The sequence below is a fragment of the Gossypium hirsutum genome, chromosome A11, assembly GCF_007990345.1.
Source record: "Gossypium hirsutum isolate 1008001.06 chromosome A11, Gossypium_hirsutum_v2.1, whole genome shotgun sequence".
Taxonomy (NCBI): Eukaryota; Viridiplantae; Streptophyta; class Magnoliopsida; order Malvales; family Malvaceae; genus Gossypium; species Gossypium hirsutum.
In genome coordinates, this window is record NC_053434.1 from 105,453,039 (window position 1) to 105,467,304 (window position 14,266).

At 35.6% G+C, this 14,266-nt stretch overlaps 1 non-coding gene across 1 annotated transcript; it reads right to left on the reverse strand.

Moving 5' to 3' along the window:
• Positions 1 to 2,783: 2,783 nt before the first annotated feature.
• LOC121210511 (small nucleolar RNA R71) lies at positions 2,784 to 2,890 on the reverse strand. Its single transcript, XR_005905629.1, has one exon. It is a non-coding gene; the product is annotated as a small nucleolar RNA R71 (small nucleolar RNA).
• Positions 2,891 to 14,266: the final 11,376 nt, after the last annotated feature.

The following is a 14,266-nucleotide window of genomic DNA, read 5'->3' on the forward strand; positions in this document are numbered from 1 at the left end:
CATTTGTGCGAGTTACTATAACCGGGCTATGTCCCGAAGGCATTTGAACGAGTAGCTATATCCGGTTAAATTCCGAAGGTACGTGATTTGGGAATGAATGATCTTGCTGTAAAAATTTCAGTTAATACGCTTGAAACATCCCAACATTGAGGTATGTTTCGTATGTGCTTTGAATTAGTTGAGCCCTTACAAATAAGTATTCGCTCAGTTGATAAATGAGCTACCGGCCTTTGGCTAAGTTGATCTTTGTGTATGAATATAAGGGTTGGTAATGTGAAGTAAGTATGATACTAAAAATTTGTGCATATGAAATTATCTGTTTAGCTACATGAATGCTATACTTTTGTTGTGCTGGAATCCCTTGCTCAAAACTTACTAAGCATAAATTGCTTACTCCGTTTCTTTGTTTCTCTGTTTTATAGATTTTGGCTCGTCAGCTATCGGACTCGGGATTTTTGGAAGTCGAAGTCTCCCACACTATCAAAGCCCCCTTTTTGTACAATTTTGGTTGAACTTCGAAATGGCGTGTATAGGACTACCCTTTTTGTTGTGGGTCATGGACCCTTTGGATTTGTATAATTTTGGATAGCCATGCGAAAATGGCTTATATATTTTTGAGCATAATGTTATACTCATTTGGTATGGATATGCTTAACAAGGATTGGCCATGGGAATGGTTAATCACTATCATAATTTGTGCTATTTATGCTAAAAGGGCTAGTTGAATCATGGAAACTATGAGATAGGTAAAGTCTACCTTAAAGGCAGATGCTGACAGCAGCAGTGATGTAGATTTGGAAAATCACTAAAAATAGTAGGAATAGAATTAAATAGTGAATAAATTATACAAACGAACCTTGATGAATCTATTTTCATAGGAAAGTAACGAAACATTTATATGAACAGTATATTATGAGATGCTTAAGTTTTCGTGAGACAGGGTCAGAACGGTTTCTGGATTCTCTGTTCCGACTTTGGAAATTCATTATAAATTAACCAGAGATAATTAGAAGTCATGCCATATATGAATAGATTTCTTTTTGAGTCTAGTTTCTATAGAAATAAACGGCATCAGTATTGAATCCCTGTACAGGGAGATATCCAAGTTGTAATGCGCAAAGGTCAGTGTAGTCGATCCCTGTAACATGGGAGACTTTGACTAATAAACTGTACCAATTGGCCTGACCAAAAATTCTAGAAAAAAATTTGTAGATGTATATATGAGTCTAGTTTCAGGGAAAAATCACGAAGCTGATTTTCGAGTTGTGAAACTCAAGATATGATTTTTAAGGTGACAGTGACGCAGTTAGCCAGCTTGCCTGGAAAATTTAAAATGGATTGTGCAAAGAAGTGATTTAAGTCTGCAAACCCCTCGTGTTCGACTCCGGCGACGGACTCGGGTACGGGGCGTTACAGATATCTCAGGATATTGATTCAAGATAAGCTCTTATTCAGAGGAGGAATAGACCCTGTCTAAGAGTACATTTGTGATAATTAAGCGGAGTTGATTGTGCGCCTAGAAATAAGGTGACAAGATTTTGCCAGATTAGGGTGAAACCTAATAAGGGGATCCATAGACCGAGTTAATGCAACCCTAGAGTGTTAATTAGAGAAAAGTCTCGATTATTCAATCTAGGGATTAGATGTTATTAGTCTTGAATAGGGATAATAACATAACTTAGGGATCTCTACGGAACAAGTTGAATGAATAAATCGTCCGATTTGGAGCCAGAATAACAAGTAAAGTCTAGGTGGATTTTTCCTTAGGTATTGTCTTAAGTCAATCGATTTTCCTTAAAAGCAATTCCCTAATTCTTTTCTTTGTGCGTTCATAGTCTAGATAATTAGTTAATTAAATCAAAAACCTCTTTATTCTTTAGGCTAGATAATAAAAAGACAATCACTACAAGTACTTTTAGTTCCTTTGGGTTCGACAATCTGGTCTTGCTAAAACTATACTACTGTTCGATAGGTACACTTGCCTACATCGCGATAATAGTTAGTTCAAGAACGAGTAACTATAAATATTTAAAACCTATCACGAAATCACGCGATCAAGTTTTTGGCGTCGTTGCCGGGGAACTAAAATATTAGGAACGCTCAATTTTTATTACTTTAGCCATTTATTTTTCTTGCAATTTAATTTAATTTTATTCATATTATTATTTATTGACCTACTTTTTCATTCTCTTGGCAGGTTTTTATAGTTTATGACTAGAAGAAACCCGTCAGGACCCTTACTTTTTGACGAAGAAATTGATCGTACAATTCATAGAAATCAAAGAGAAATAAGGTGAAGCTTACGATACACAGAAGACGAGCAAGGAGACGATACTCAACCCCCTATCGAAGAGATGGCTGAAAACCAAGACAATCAGCTACCTCCTGCAATTGTGGCTAATCAAAATCCGGCTCCACGCACTATGTATGATTATGCTAAACCTTCTTTAATAGGAACTGAATCTAGCATAGTTAGACCTATTGTAGCTGTAAATACTTTTGAACTGAAACCTAACACTATTCAAATGATACAGCAATTTGTTTAGTTTGATGGTTTTCAGGATGAAGATCCCAACGCTCACTTAGCAAACTTTCTGGAATTTTGCAATACATTTAAAATCAATGGCATTTCTGATGATGCCATACGTCTTCGGTTGTTTCCCTTTTCATTAAAGAACAAAGCTAAACAGTGGTTGAACTCGTTACCACGAGGGTCAATTACTACTTGGGAACAAATGACCGAAAATTTTTTACTAAAATATTTTTCGCCGGCTAAAACGGCTAAGTTACGTAATGATATCTCTTCTTTTGTGCAGATGGATTTAGAAACACTCTACGATGCATGGGAGAGATACAAGGACTTACTGAGAAGGTGCCCTCACCATGGGTTACCACTTTGGCTCCAAGTACAAACATTCCACAATGGTTTGAATCATTCAACTCCACAAATGGTTGATGCAGCTGCTGACGGAACCATCAATAATAAAACACCTGAAGATGCCTATAAGTTTATCGAAGAGATGTCACTAAATCACTATCAGTGGTGTAACACCCCTTACCCGTACCTGAGGCTGGGATAAGGTACGAGGCGTTATCGGACAAACATACAAACATTAAACTAAAATACGGGCCATAAAATTTCATTCATATTTCAAAACGTTCATTCACTTACACATAGTCCCTTATTTGAGTCTACAAAGCCCAAAACATACTTTAGAAAGGGTTCGGGACTAAACCAAAAACTTATGAAAATCTTAGAAATTTCATCCTTTAAGGCTCCACACGCCCAAGTCCCAAAGTGGTGTTCCATACACGGCTAAGACACATGGTCGTGTCTCCGCTTGTGTGGAATATACCTAGGCTATTTTCCAAGCTTTGGTCAACCTTAATCTCTTACACACTTATACAAAATCAAAAGCATATAACATGGTATTCATTTAATGATTAAATATTCTCAATTAAACCATAAACATAGCATTTGTATGTCATCATACATGTGTATCTCATACTCATTTTACCTTGTCTATTGTAGTACCACTTATACATTTATACCAAGATTATCATCTTACCAAATATCTTCAGCTTAATCATCAAGCATTCATATTTAAAACTAGATCATATCTTTATAAAATACCACAATTCAGATACGCAAAATAACATGTTTGCCTGAAACATTTCAATTCAACTCCATACCCAACAAGTATTACATTGAGACTAGTCATATATATATATACATGTCATGATACATATCATTCTCGTTCTGTTTTCTTATAAACACATATCATTTATTTCATTATATCACTATTTCATATACCATAGTTTCCATGTATTCCACATATATTTATTTTCCTCCTCCTCCTCTCCATTCCACATCCTTAATGTATATAGCATTCTTGTAAGTACGATTTCACAATTTACTAATAAATGCTCACATCAAACTGTCCACACAAGTCATAGTAACTTACTTATTTATAATTCGAGATACAGAGCTCCAAATTAAGATCCGTAAATTTCCCCTAAAACTAGACTCACATATATTTCCACCATAAAATTTTCATAATTTTTGGTTTATCCAATTAGTACATTTTATTCATTAAAATTTCCCCTATTTCACTTTCTGACAGTTCTGACCTCTCTTCACTAAAAATTAATTATCTCACAGTACAGAACTTGGATAATGTTTTTGTTGATTTATCTTGAAAATAGACTCATTAGGGATTTTAAAAATATAAGTTTAAGACTCTAATTATTTTTATCCAAAATTTTGTGATTTTCCAAATTTAGAACAGGGGATCACGTAATCATTCTGAACCAGTCTCACAAAAATATAAATATCTCAAAATATAGAACTCCTTTTCTTGCTATGTTTCTTTTATATGAAAATAGACTTATTAAGCTTTAATTTTATCATTCAGTCTCTGATTCAATTTCTACTATTTTTGGTGATTTTTCAAAAGCACGTCACTGCTACCGTCCAAAACAGTTTTATTGCTAATTCACTCTTTGACACTTTCTTTGTATTAACCTCATTTTAACATACATATCATCACAAATCATTTTCACCACATTTCATACATCACAAGTATAGGCCCATGATCACAAGGTCACCATAAAATCATCCTCATGTATAACTTACTTGTTTATAACCTCACCACATCCTGGTCACTTAATGAACACATCATTCACATAATCAAATTCCTGCACTTATTCATCACAAAACTCACAAAGCAATACATAGAGAGTCTCCCGTTGAACACTTTGAATCAATCCTCGATACTTGGTGGTTTCAGCACATAGCTCCACCCATCATATAGTTCGGCTCTCTTGTACACATGGTGAACACTCAGTACCACCCATGTGACCTAGCCAATTTATCCCGTAGCTCTCTTGTCTACATGGTGTACACATAGTATCACACATGTGACCTAGCTACATCATAATGTCTTGTAGCTCTCTTGTACACATGATGTGCACTCAGCACCATACATGTGACCTAGCTACATACTATTTGTATCATCCAATCTTTCCGAAGGTTCAACCGGGATTTCTCTCTCTTTTCCAACAATTTCACCAATCAAGTAATTTTCCATAAACATATTTCTAATATTATTATAAAATATTATAATACAAGTAATATTGATGTATTACTTACAATAAACTTACATCTCATTTAATATCAAGGCAATAACATTAAATTACACATTGCCTTATTAAAAATCATATGAACTTACAATTTCCCATAATATCCATAATCATAGAAATCACATTTATGTATGATAATTCAATGCACTTCATGTACCATAGACATATTTTTAAATCAATTCATAAACTTGGCACCATAATCATTTAATTTAATATAATTCAATTAATTCACTAAATTTAACTTTCAAATATAAATTACAGCATTATTGCTGTATTATTATCATACCAACTTACATACTTTCAACACCTCGGAAATTATAATAAATATATCAATTTTACATTGAAACATGCATAAATTAATGCTTATTATACATATGAACTTACCTCGATACTAAAACAGCCATTTTACCAACTTTCCCAATTTTCGATTTTTCTCTCATTCTAGGTTCAAATCTCATTTTTCGGGGATCTAAAACATCATATTTTACTTATTTAATTAATTTACTATTCAAAACAGTCCTTAACTCAAACTTTGGAAAAATTACAATTTTGCCCCTAAACTTTTGCATATTTACACTTTTTCCCCTAGGCTCGGGAATTAAACTTCATCCCTTATTCTTATGTTTTATGACATGCTGATCACTTTTCCCTTCTATGGCAACATCAAATTCTCACTCTAACATTTACTTATGACTATTAGGTATTTTTACCGATTAAGCCCTTTTACTCGTTTTCACTCAAAATCGAGTAGCACAAGTTGTCTAACATAATTTAAAACCTCATATTCTATTATAAAACAGCAAAATAAACACATTTCACCTATGGGTATTTTTCCAAATATGAACCCTAGCTTAAATTATTGCTAGAATAAGCTTAATCAAATTACCGGGATTCTAAAAACGTAAAGAACTTGAAAAACGGGGTTATAACGGACTTATTGTTGAGCTTGAAAAGCTTGAAAACCCTAGCCATGGCTTCCCCCATGCTAATTTCGGCCTCCATGAGAAAGATGAGTCAATTTTGGCTTTATTTTCCCTTTTTATTTCTTTTAATTACCAAATGACCAAAATGCCCTTCCTTACTAAACTTTCAAAAATTTCATCTATGTCCAATTTTTGTCCATCACTTAGAAATTGGTTAAATTTATATTTAAGACCTCCTAATTAATATTTCAAAGAAATTTCATACTAGAAGCTTCTAGAATGCAAGTTTTGCAACTTATTCAATTTAGTCCCTAACTTCAAATTGAGCACTTTATGCATAGAATTTCTTCACGAAATTTTCGTACAATCATGTAATCATATCATAGACCTCAAAATAATCATAAAATAATTATTTCTATCTCGGATTTTGTGGTCCTGAAACCTCTGTTCCAACTAGACCATTTTTTGGGCTATTACAAGTGGCAAGTCATGAAGACAAAGCCAATGAAAATAGCCTGCGTGTATAACGTCGATTCAGTCACCATGCTATCTAATCAGGTATAACTATTAAATAAAAATATTGATGATTTTCTTAGTTTTTCACAGGTTCACCCAGTAATGCAATGCAAAGCAAGTAGCGGTGGAACAAGCCATTCGGAATACCAACCTTATGGCGACAACATGGATAACGAGCAATTAAATTACATGGGTAATAATCCTCAACCTCAAAATAATCCATATAGTAACACTTACAATGTAGGTTGGAGGAACCGTCCCAATTTCTCGTGGGGCGGCCAAGGAAATCAGAGACCACCTCTAGGCTACCAACAACCACCTTACCAACAGGAAAAGAAGCCGAACCTTGAAGAGATGCTCTCAAAGTTTATATCGGTGTCAGAAACTCATTTCTAGAACACTGAGACAACACTTAAAAATCAAAAAGCGTCGATCCAAGGGCTCGAAACTTAGATAGGCTAGCTTTCCAAACTAATCTCCGAATGACCACAGGGCAGCTTGCCAAGTAATACCGAACCTAATCCAAGGGACCAGCTCAACGTGATTAATATTCAAGATGACGAAGGAGTTGGTGAGCCTGAACCAGAACCGAGGTAAGAAACTGTGGTAAGCAAAGGTCAAGGTAAGGTAGATCAAAATACAAACAAATCGGTGAATGTTGAATATAAACCTCGTATACCATACCCCAACGCGACAAGGAAAGACCGCTCAGATGAACAATTTGGTAAATTCCTTAAACTCTTAAAAAATTACATATTAACTTACCATTTATTAAAGCTCTATCGCAGATGCCAAACGTAATGAATTTTTTAAAAGAACTTTTAGGAAATAAGCAAAAGTTGGACGAGGCGTCGCATGTGGAGCTAAACGCAGTGTGCTCAGCTATTCTGAAAAATAAGGTACCGAACAAACTAAAAGATCCAGGGAGTTTTACGATTCCTTGCTTAATTGGTAGTTTAGATGTTAATAATGAATTAGCTGATTTAAGGGCTAGTATCAACGTCATGCCTTATAAAATGTTTAAGCAACTAGGTCTTGGGAAACCCAAACAGACTAGGATGAGCATTCAATTAGCAGATAAAACCATAAGATTTCCTAAGGGTATTATTGAAGATGTGCTAGTAAAAATCGATAAATTTATATTTCCTATTGACTTCATTGTTTTAGACATAAAGGAAGATAGCAATACTCCTTTAATCCTAGGAAGGCCCTTTTTAGCAACTGCTAAAACAATTATTGATGTTGGCACAGGTGAGCTCACGCTTCGTGTAGGAGACGAAACACTCACCCTTCAAACTCGCAATTCTGACAACACATCGAAAAGTGAAGGTAATCGTCTAAACCATTCTACTAAAACTGACCACATGATACAACCCACTTTGTAGGAGACAAGTCTGAAGGAAATACATGAGCCACTCTCAAACAATAGTAGAGGATCTATTCATGAAGAACGAAGACTACAAATAGAGAAGCTAGATGAATGGCGAACGCATAAACCGAGAACACACGAAAACCAAAACTATGCCAAAATGAGCTTGATACTTCTCCAGGTCAACTTAAGGTTGGTGATAAAGTCTTATTAGATGCGTAGACCCCCACATTTTTACTACCACACAGAATGAAGAAATCCCTCTTACGGTACTCAGCATTTTTCCATTCGGTACGGTGGAGGTGAGTCATCCCAAGTTCGACACTTTTAAGGTAAACAATACTTGTTTAAAACCTTATTTTAAGATTGATAGTAGTAATGAGGAGTATAAACTCCTTGAACCACCATGATCATTCAAGGGAGAGGAAAGTCGAGTTTAGACTATAAATTAGCGCTTCTCGAGAGGAAACCCGAGCACTAACCGTATTAACTTCGTGCAAAATTTAGTCTTCAATATCTAACTTACTAATGGAGCTCTTTTATACGATTTTTCCACAGAGACATGGCCAAGCACACGGGCGTGCTTATGGCCATTGAAAACAAGGCAAGGAATTCCCCAACACGGACTATGATATAAAGCCACGGCCGTGCGACATGGCCGTGGCCGAGCCTACCAAAACAATACGGGCGTACGACACGCCCCTGTGGAAGACTCGTGGTTGAAACTGAAAAACTAGCACGGGCGTGCGACACGCTCGTGTCTAGTACCCGTGGTCGAAGCTGTTAGATAGACACAGGCGTAGGGCTTGCATACACGAGCGTGAGAGAAGTGAACAACACCAGACACGGGCGCGTGAATTGCATACACAGGCGTGGGAGAAGCGAACAACGTCAGACACGGCTGTGTGCACCCACACGCCCAAGAAACACGGGCGTGTACAAAATGTCAGAAGCGCCCAAATTTAAAATTCGCGATTCCCACGGACAAAAATTGGGGAACACGGGCGTGTTCCCTGGCCGTATGGCCCAAAATCTATAAAAACCCTACACTATTCACTTTCTTTCTCATTCAAAAACCCTAACCCTAGCCGCTGCAACTCCACACGGCCTCTTTCCCACGCCCGCGCGCCGTCTCCAACTTCATTTTTTTTATGCTCAATCTCTCTCCCCTAGCGTTTGTTTACTCTTTTCACCTCTATTCTACTTATTTTTAATGCTTATTCTTAAAATAATTGCTATTTTTATCATACTATGTTCATTTTGTTCATTATTTCCTGCATTATTAGATTAATTATCATGCATTTTATGTTAATGTAGGTTGTTAGGAAAGCTTCATTCCTTTGCCATTCACATGCCATTATTATGCCCATCCTTATGCCCTTACAATGTCAGGAAATTATGTTATCAAAAAGAATTTTGTTGGTTGAGTTTGGTTCATATTTTGGCTGAAATTAGTAGTTTAAATTCATGGCTTTCCAAATTCATGTATTTACTATTATTCTTCTTTACAAATTATAGGTATACGATACCGTCTTCCTGAGAAAAGAAGACCGCTGTACCTGCTTCATAGAAGAGGAAGGGAGCATCCTATTCCGTAGGTCCAACCGCAAAAAATTCGTCACCCTCTCCTTCAGTTTCCCCGGGGGCCTCAAGAAGAACTGTTCCAAATACTTCGGGCCTGACCTTTGATTGCAGGCTGTTGCATCGACTGGGCTGCTATAGAAAAAGTCCAGTTGGCTGATTCGATTCAAGCCCTCCTAACCACTGACCCTTGGGAGCTATTCTTTGGGATCATCAAGCCCACATACCTTGAGCTCACGATGGAACTATGCTCAACGTTTAATCTTCAAACCGTAATGACGAACTAGGATGATCCCGGCATGGTTCAATTTTGCCTAGGTGGATTAATCCGCTAGCTAAGCGTCCTAGAGTTTGGTGCTGTACTGGGCCTATATACAGAGGAGTTCCAGGAAGAGAATGATTTAGACACGCTCAGTCGCCATATACAGTTCTCCCCCTCTAAGTGTTGGCACACTTTGGCCCCTGGCGCAGCCTCCTACAATCCTAGCCGCTCCAAGGCATCAGTTCTCCCACCATCCTTGAGGTACTTACACGTTATCTTAGCTCACACGATTACAGGGAGGCGAGAGAGCACTGGAGTCGTCAACACCCACGACGCCTACTTCTTATGGTGCATGTTGCACGGGCACGTCATCGACCTCGCCTATTTCATCACCCTCGCGATTCAACACCAGACAGAGCGGCATAAAAAGGGGGTCATCTCCATCGGCCCCTACGTGACTCGACTAGCGCGACACTTTAGGCTCCTCAACACCGCGGCCCAAGAATCATCCTTCACCCTCATCGGACAGATGTCTCCACAAGGCACCTCGAGCAGGCTTAGCTTGATGACGATTAAGAGGCACCGAGGAAACTACCCTCCCCAATATCGACTCGCCCAATCTACTGAGGAGGAGGCCTACGAGGACATTCCTGATGTTGTAATGGCCTAAATTCAAAGTTATCGGAACAGTGGTTTCGTAACCACAAATCTGATTTAAAGAGAAATTTATTTCAATATTTTTGAATGAAAATTGATATGATAGGAAAATCGTATGAAAATATTGATAGAAAAATTTTACCGATTTAGTGGTTAGTTAGAAAAAAAATTATTGAAGAAATTGGGTAAAAACAAAGCATCGGGACCTCTCTCGTAAAACTGAGTCAAAAATAATTTTATAAATATTTATGAAATGTTAGTAATGTGGTATTAGAATTTCATTAGGAAATTTTAATGTTTAGATAGTCAATTAAATGAAAAGGACTAAATTGTAATAGGTGTAAAAGTTGCTAGAATGATTAAATAGCTTAAGAGTCTAATGAGAAAAGCTTTAAAAGGCAATTAGACCCAAAATTTATTACGGCTGGATGGCAAGGGCATGAAATCAGCAGGAAAATTGATAAATTAAGGGCAAAATTGAAATTTTGCAAAATTAACTAAATAAAGCTAGGACTAAATAGGAAATATCTAGATTTCTCTTCATTTCTCTTCAATTCCAGTAGCTAAAAATGCCATAGGAGGGTTCTCTAAGATGGTATTTCATAAGATTTGCACCAAGTGAGTTAATCCTTGCCTTTTTCTTGTAATTTTTGTGTTTCTAAGACTTTTACAACTAGGTCCTACTATTAAATTCATTAGTTTTTGATTTCATGGATGAAATTGAAAGTCACCATGGTTGAGTGATGTAAGTTTATGATGAAATAGAATGAAATTAAAGCTTTAATTTGTTTATGAGATTATTTTATTAGGTAATTTCAATAGAAATTGATTTTTAGGACCTAATTGTGAAAATGCTTGGAATTAAAGTCTATTGCTGAAATTCTGATTCCTAAAGATTGTAAACTAGTTGAGAAAAATCAGCTCAATTGAGAAAAATCAGCTCAAATGAGAGGCTAATTGAGTAGGGACAAAATTATCATTTATTAAAAGCTTAAGGGAAAAATGGTAATAAACAGCTTGCACAAAAATAGTTTGGACAGCAACAGTAGACTAACTTTGAAAAATCACCATAAATTGTAGAAATAGAATTACAAGATGAACAAAATATGGAAGTACAGATTATTAAGTCTAGTTTCTCATAGAAGAAATATTGTAAGAAATAGATTTGTAAAGTTTGAGATATAATGAATTTTGTGAGACAAGGTCAGAATGAATTCGGGTTCCCCTGTTCTGACTTTGAAAAATCATAAACAATTTAATAAAAATAATTATGGGATTAAATTTATATGTATAGAATCCAGAATGAGTCTATTTTTAATATAAACAAATTATAACATCATTTTAATTATGTATGAAGAGATAATTAATTTTTAATGAAGAAGGGTCAAAATTGTCAGACAGCAGAATAGGGGTAACTTTAAAGAATAAAATGTACTTATTGATTAAACCAAAAATTCTGAAAATTTTATGGTAATAATATATATGAGCCTATTTTCAGTTAAAATTAACAGATCTTAATTTGGAGTTTTGTAGTTTGATTTATAAATAATTTAGTGACTATGACTCAAATAGAAAACTTTGAAGAAACTATAAATAATAATAGTTGAATTATGGAGAATGTTGCATATGAACATGAAATGTATTAAATTGATAATTAAATTTATTTATTTAGATCCAGAAGATTCAAATACGAAGCTAGATCGAGGAAAGGAAAAAGTTCGGGATTAGTAGATTTTTTTTGTTTACAAACAAGTATCAAGGTAAGTTCGTGTAACTCGAATTATATTCTTAAATGCTTGAGATTGTATGTTATTGATGTGAATATGATTTGAATGTTCATTGTATGAAAATTAATGAAATGTTGATATATTTGATAAAAGAGGAAGAAATCTCGGTTGAATGAAAGGAAAATCCGATGGATCTCTAAAAAGGGATTGACGGTAAAAAGGATCTAGCCCAGACGGGTGATCCTATCCTGATATAGCCCTCCCGAAGAATATGTGGAAAATGGATTTAGCCTAGATGGGTAATCCGAATTAGGGTCTGAATTTAGCCTGGACTGGTAATTCAGATCTAATCTCATTAAAGTAATTGTCGTTGCAGGGGATTTAGCCTGAACTGGTAATCTCGACAATACTCTATGAGTTTATATTGCAGGGGATTTAGCCTGGACTGGTAATCCTGCTGTAAGGATAAGGTTCGCGGGAGTGTGCTCTCTGAAATGGAAATGTGCGCACATGAATATGATTTGATGGACCCAGAATTATACACTAAAAGTGTACCTCTGAAAATCCATCGAAATTCTGATAAATTCAATGGGATAAATATGAAAAAATAACAAGGAAATGGAAATTATGATATTGATGAGCTCATCAATCATGATATATATTATTGGTACATGAAAATTATTGTACTAACTTGAATGTTGAGTTTGTGCATATTAGGGTAATAATGCATTGAATTGATATATGAATGTTTATTGTATTGTATTGAAAATATTAGGTAAGTATAATTCTTGCTACATAAGCTTACTAAGCACAAAGTGCTTTTTCCCTGTTTTGTAGTGTTAAGAGCTCGGAGGTTGAATTTGGTCGGAGACACATCACATTATCAACCTCAGGATTACGGTATATAAAGAAACTTTATTTTGGAAATCAACGGCATGTATAAGCTAATAAAGTAAATGATTCTGTGAAATGAATGTAGAGTTAGCCATTGGTATGGTTAACAAACTTGGTTTTGGGTATATGATGACGTTATTTTATAAATATGCATGAATTTATCTTGAAAATATGTTAAATTGGATTGGTTGATGTGGATTGTTTTTTGTTTAAAATTTCAGGGAAGGTTAGATATCTATAAAGGGGTTATATTGAGTTAAAAAAAATTTAATTTGTAAACTCTGGTAATACTTCGTACCCTATTCCAGCAATGAATACAGGTAGGAGTATTACATTTATTGGTATCAGAGTTACGGTTTAGCCGGTTCTAGGACCGATGTAGCAAATACGGGATTAGCTATACATGCCATTTAAATTATTATTTATAGTGTGATATCTCCTGACCATTTAAAATGTGTTTTTCTTATAGTAATGTCATCCGACCGAGCTCAATCTGAGGAAGCTGGGAGTCATGCTCCTGCTTCAGTACAAAGAGAAGAAACTAGCAGTAGAAGGCCCGAGACAGAGGGTCAAGAGGACGAGGCAAAAATAGCCTTCTTTCAAATGATGAATGAATGGTTTAATCAATCCTTAAGAACTAACCCTATAGTGCAGCAAGTTCAAGCTCCCCCTCCTGCTCTTCCATTGGTTCCTGAGATCCTACAAGGTACAAGTACTGAATCTGTCAGAAAAGGGAAAGCTTCAGTAGATAAAATTTAAAAATATGGGGCCAAAGAATTTTGAGTAGCAGTTGATGATGATTCCGAACGGTCTGAATTTTGGTTAGAAAACACTACTCGAGTTTTGGAGGAATTATCTTGTACACCAGAAGAATGTCTGAAATGTGTCGTTTCACTGCTAAAAAACACAGCTTATCATTGGTGGAATACTAAAGTTTCAGTTGTTCCGAAAGAAGAAATTACATGGGAGTTTTTTAAGAATGAATTTAAAAAGAAATATATCAGCCAGAGGTTCCTTGACCAGAAAAGAAAAGAATTTCTTGAGCTGAAATAGGGCAATAGATCGGTATCTGAGTATGAAAGAGAATTTGTTCGATTAAGTAAATATGCTCGAGAATGGGTACAGTCAGAAGCTGAAATATGAAAATGATTCGAAGAAGGGTTGAATGAAGACATTAAGCTATTAATCAAAATTC